This window comes from Amblyomma maculatum, chromosome 1, assembly GCF_055883805.1.
Source record: "Amblyomma maculatum isolate TAMU_Amacu chromosome 1, ASM5588380v1, whole genome shotgun sequence".
Taxonomy (NCBI): domain Eukaryota; kingdom Metazoa; phylum Arthropoda; class Arachnida; order Ixodida; family Ixodidae; genus Amblyomma; species Amblyomma maculatum.
This window is the reverse complement of record NC_139344.1, coordinates 219,066,737-219,072,296: the sequence shown is the minus strand read 5'-3', so window position 1 is coordinate 219,072,296 and position 5,560 is coordinate 219,066,737. Positions and strand designations below refer to the sequence as shown.

The following is a 5,560-nucleotide window of genomic DNA, read 5'->3' as shown; positions in this document are numbered from 1 at the left end:
TTAAGGCATCTTGAGTATCCCCCTTTAATGTTTTTGGTAATCTTCTATCTCGCAGAAATGGGCTAAAGCTTTTCATGCTAATTCCCTTAAAGCGTGCGAATGAAAACGATTAGTGTCGCAAAAATTATCCGGAACTGACTTTGGCCTGTGAAGCCTCCAGCTTCCGGACACCCTGCGGGTCAATATGCAGTGCCTTTGCCACCTATGGGCGTCCAGCTACCCCCCACGGGCGTCCAGCCACTACCCACAGGCCAACTTCCAACCTTCCCAGGCCGACACACAGCTTTATCTAACCACCACAAGACTCTACCCCCCCCCCCCCCCCCCCAATATTTACAGAGGCGCCTCGGTCATATCAGCCCATGGTGAAAGGAAATTCACATGCCCAAATTTCTCCACCGGGAGCTAAAATTCGGTTCAAAGCACGTAACTCGCGTGGCTCCGTGCTCAGGTGTGTCAGTGCTAAGTCGAGGAAGAACCACTCTGCCAACGTTGGGGTTCGGACTGATGATAGTGATGAAGCCCTCAGTGATAACGGCACATAACCACCGCGGGAGTTTATTGCGGAGCTCCTAGCGCTGTGTCGCCTATAGTGCAAACTTCATCTTTGTCTGGCGCCGGGCCGTGGCTTGCGAACAGAGCGCGGGGCGATCTCATGAGCACGCGGTTTCGTGCCCAAGTGCATTGCTCTTGAAGCGAAACAAGATAAAGTAAAACAGCCCTTCAGTTATAACATATATCGGAAAAATTCCGTGTGTTCAAACATAGTAAATTTTCAGAGGTGCGCAGCCTATACTACCTATCGCGTACGTCTCGTTTCCACAACAGGAAGCCAGGTAGTCAGGGATATTTGTTCGAAAGGAAGTTGTCCGCACCGTAGCAATATTGGCAGATGCTGTAGACCTGGTCTCTGCGGGCACCGACAGAAAACATCTTACATTGCGCTGGAACTTCGGTGCTCAAGAAGACCGAGTTCCCGGGTGGAGGCCGTCCATTACACTGCGGTCGGCTGATGCCCGCCACTTCTCCAACTGGAGAGGCTGGAGCATTAAATTTTTTGTAGCTGGGGTATGGCGTAAGCGCCAACCCCTGCACTGAACTCAAAAGAAAGATCGAGTTTCACGCAAAGTGATAGCGGTAATGATCTTTGTCCTGCTTTACAGGCCTCCAGAGCAATCCAGTGTGGATGCACTTATTGTCCTGCTGCTGCCTTGAAGCCTCCTGTTTAGGCGGCAGAACCACCCGATTCAAACACTGTTAACAAATTGGCAAGATTCAAAGAGGTCAAAATTGTGAGCCCAGGCCATCTGCATATGTGCCAAACGTGTTACAAGGGCAACTAGTGAACGCACTGTGGTACGTATGGGTATAACTAACGTGTGTTTATGGTTTGTACTGGTGTTACAGTAATAAAATTTATTGAAATGAAAATAAAAAAACGCCGGCGATTACGTTACTTCTTATGCGAAATTTGAGTACAACTTTAGCTGTTTCACCTTTTTCGATAGATTGAGGCAAAGAGTTCGAACAAGACATGTATGTACTATTGCGGACAACTCTTTTATTGTTCACACATATTCCGTCAGGAAATATTCCACTAAAAGTTCTTGACTGTCGTGAAGGAAGCTTTGTGGTCGGAGAAATGTAAAGAGCAATTAAGGTATCGGGAGGTTGCAGGAGGCAGCGCTTGGGCCTGTAGGAAAGTTGCGCGGCGAAGAGGTACCAGCGACTGACTGATGCCGCTCACGCCGCTAGCGAGTCAAGGCCATGTGCCTGTTAATTGGCTGCCCCGCCACGGTGGTGCAGTGGTACGAAGCCCGACTACCATGCCAGAGTACCCGGGTTCGATCCCGACCGCCGGCTGCTGCGTTTCTACAGAGGCGAAACGACGAGGCGTCCGTGTGCTGTGCGATAGTAAAGATCCCCCAGGGGGTCGAAATTACTCCGTAGCCCTCCACTACGGCTCCTTTTCTTCTATTTCTACTTTCAATCACAACTTACTCCCTTGCCTTACGGCGTGGTTCAGGTGTCCATAGAAACAAGTGTGACAGATACTGCGCCGTTCCCTTCCTAAGCAACAGTTTATTATTATTATTATTATTATTATTATTATTATTATTATTATTGTTATTATTATTATTATTATTATTATTATTATTATTATTATTATTATTATTATTATTATTATTATTATTATTATTATTATTATTATTATTATTATTATTTTATATCCTAAATAGCCGAATACAACAGATAATGTGCCTTTCCTTTCTATAAATCAACACACCGATTCTCTGCGGTTACGGTGTCCACAGAATATGTGTGCGCGCTGCCGCAGCTGCGGAGCTGTTTACGAGGGACAACGCCGACAGCGACGACGACGTGAAATCTAGGAACGGGCGCCAAAGAGCTGCGCTCTAAATGTTGAAGAAAAAAATCGTTGAATATAAAAGCGGCGTTAAAGGTGCTATCGTGTTTACTATAAGGGCGAAGCTTAAGCGCCTTAATCATTTTTAGCGCGTATGCTGTACGCATCAGGATACAAGTTCAGATTCCGCCTCCCTGGATTTCGCCGAATAATTTTGACCTTTATTAAGCGCATGTGTCCCCTAAGATGTGATACAAAATCGCGGAATTATGAATTGTTGTTAAAGGTGCTGTGGTCTCACTCCTAAGGCGAAGTCTGAGTGTCCCCCTAATTCAAAACGTCGAACCGTGTACAACCTTCCTTATTCTTCGTATAACTGCGTCCAACCAGCTTATCCACCCCCTTCCCGCAAGTTTCCTCTCTCCAACTTCTTTAAATTTGTTTCCCGGTGGAAGAGCAATGAATTATTTCCTGTCGAGCCTTGACTTGAGTGAATCTACGGGAGAATGAATATATAGTTTCGAAGAAAAAAAAAATATAAGATAAATTATCCTGGCAATAGTACGCTTACCAACAATGGAAAGTAAAATGTAATTTGCTTCGGAGGAAAGGAAAGGCTTCGTGCCTGTCACACTCCTCGCTCCACCTGACCCGCGCCGTAAGCGAAAGGGGAAAATGTAGGTTTGGAAGAGATTCCGTAGTGGAGCCTTTTTCAATAATTTCGACCACATGGGGGTTTTAAACATGCATTGACGTCGCGCAGCCCATGGACGCCTTTACTTTTTTCCTCCATCGAAACGCCTCCGCCGCGGTCGGGTTCGAAGTTGGCAACTCCATGCAGATTAGTAGCCGAGCGTCTTGACCACGGTGGCCCAGTTTAATTTCCCAACGCACGTTTTGGCGGAGCATTGATGCTCTGCATTTAACGCGCCCGAGTTAAGCGGCTCCCGTTGGTCGACCCTCCTATAGCGGATCCCTTTTCCACATGCATAGACGTCGCTACTCGCCTAATTACAGCTCCCTTAATTTTTTACTTTATAGTATTTCATACTTACTCCTGACCATGAATTCTTATGTGAAAGGCCACCCGTCATATATATATATATATATATATATATATATATATATATATATATATATATATATATATATATATATATATATTGGTACGTATATGCCATTGAAGAAGACAACGGCCTTTATTGTCATCGCGTGAAATACTATTCCAGACCGACGGGATCGAACTCGGCTATGTGGACGCTATTTCGTACCAAACTTGCGACGCAACCGCACTCTGTGCAGCGTTCATGGGGACGTTATGCCATTTAACTGAAAAATTCCGTGTTTCCGCACATGTTCGATTTTTCAGAGGTGCGCAGCCTATGCCTACCACTCGCGCGCGTTCTGTTTCCACAACAGGAAGCCTGGTAGTCAGAGATATTTGTTCGAAAGGAAGTTGTCCGCACCGAAGCAATACTGACGGACGCTGAAGGCCTGGTCTCTTCGGGCACCGAGGGACTACACCTTAAGTACCTGTGGTGCTGGAACTTCGCCGATCCGGAAGGCCGAGTTCCCGGGTGGAGGCCGTCCATTACACTGCGGTCGGCTGATGCCCGCCACTTCCCCAACTGGAGAAGCTGGAGCATTAAATATTTGGTAGTTGGGGTTTGGCGTACGCGCCAACCCCTGCACTGAAATCAAAAGAAGGATCGAATCCCGTCTCCACAGGCCTCCAGTTGGATGCTGTTATTATTTTCGGCTGCCTTGAAGCCTTCTGTTTGGGCGGCGGCAGAACCCCCCGATTCTAACACTGTTAAAAATTAGCCTGGTTCAAAGAGGCCAAAATTGTGAGCCCAAGCCATCTGCATTCCAGGCGGGCACATAACGTATAGGCCACAAAAGGTCATGTGTGCCTAGCGTGTTAAAGCGGGTGCTGCTGCTACTGCAGCAGCAGCAGCAGCAGCAGCAGCAGCAGCAGCAGCAGCAGCAGCAGCAGCAGCAGCAGCAGCAGCAGCAGCCTATGTGTATATATATATATATATATATATATATATATATATATATATATATATATATATATATATATATATATATATATATATATATATATATATATATATATATATATATATATATATATATATATATATATATATATATATATATATATATATATATATATATATATATATACACACCAACTGGAGAACGAAAAAACCTCTGCCATCTCTCTCCAACTGAATCTCATTCACCTCGCCTGTAGTATTTTTTTTATCACCATGATACTAAACATGTTCTCCAGCTACCGTAAGACAACCCACTCGTCTATTTTTTTTTTTCTTTCGTGTCAAAGTTCTCTTTGACGCTAAGTTGGAGAGTTTTGCTAATGCAATACAATCAGATTTTATCTTTGAATCTCCACTCATTAGTCTAAGAAGTGTTATCTCATCAGCGGCCTATACTAGTGAGACTCTTTCCTCAATTTTTCTTTTTTGTTTTTTTGTGCATGTCTAACGTCCTTATACCCTTGGATATATGTTCCCGGCTCTCCACTTCGTAAATAACTGCCCCTGTATTTTGGGCGCCTTGGCTTGATTGAGTTCTCAGGCTAACTCGTTACTGCGACATCTATGCAAGAGGCAGATCGTGCGAAGCTGAGTACGTAGCTGGCGGTCCGCCCTCAAAGAATTTCCAGCCCCCTGACAAGATCCAGGGAGAGGAATGCAAGGAGACCGTCCGGGGACTTACGAGATCTCTACAAGCGGCCTGGGCGTCAGGTGTGCACTCAGCGCGTCGAGCACGCCGTGAACCGCGGAGGGAAGGGGCGGCGGCGTCCCGCCTGTTTTTGCCAGTTTAGTGCATCGCATAGCCGCGCGCGCACACGGCTGACAGGTGCGCCAGAAAATGAAAAGTGGCGAGAAAGAGAGCAATTAAATGAGGCCAGTCGGGAAGTTCCCAAAGAGCGCAACGGAGGCGCGAGCAGGCCGGCCCAGGACGGCCAAATTACTTGTTAAGTTGATTAAGTGGGGCCCGGCCGGCCGGTGGTAGCGCCGATGGCGGCCGCGATAAGCTCGCCGATGGCAGCTAATTGCGGATGGATGACCCTGCGGGGCCGTTTCCATCCGAAAGTGCCTCGCGGCCCCGGCTTTCACGCCGCGCGTCGGCAGGTTTGGCACCGGCCGCGAGCAGTCG

The 5,560-nt window shown here is 46.7% G+C and overlaps 2 non-coding genes across 2 annotated transcripts; both read left to right on the top strand.

The window, feature by feature from the left end:
* Positions 1–930: 930 nt before the first annotated feature.
* Positions 931–1,092, top strand: LOC146205636 (U1 spliceosomal RNA). The gene has a single exon (XR_014704614.1). It is a non-coding gene; the product is annotated as a U1 spliceosomal RNA (small nuclear RNA).
* A 2,801-nt stretch (positions 1,093–3,893) lies between these two features.
* Positions 3,894–4,057, top strand: LOC146205635 (U1 spliceosomal RNA). The gene has a single exon (XR_014704612.1). It is a non-coding gene; the product is annotated as a U1 spliceosomal RNA (small nuclear RNA).
* The last annotated feature ends 1,503 nt before the right edge of the window (positions 4,058–5,560 follow it).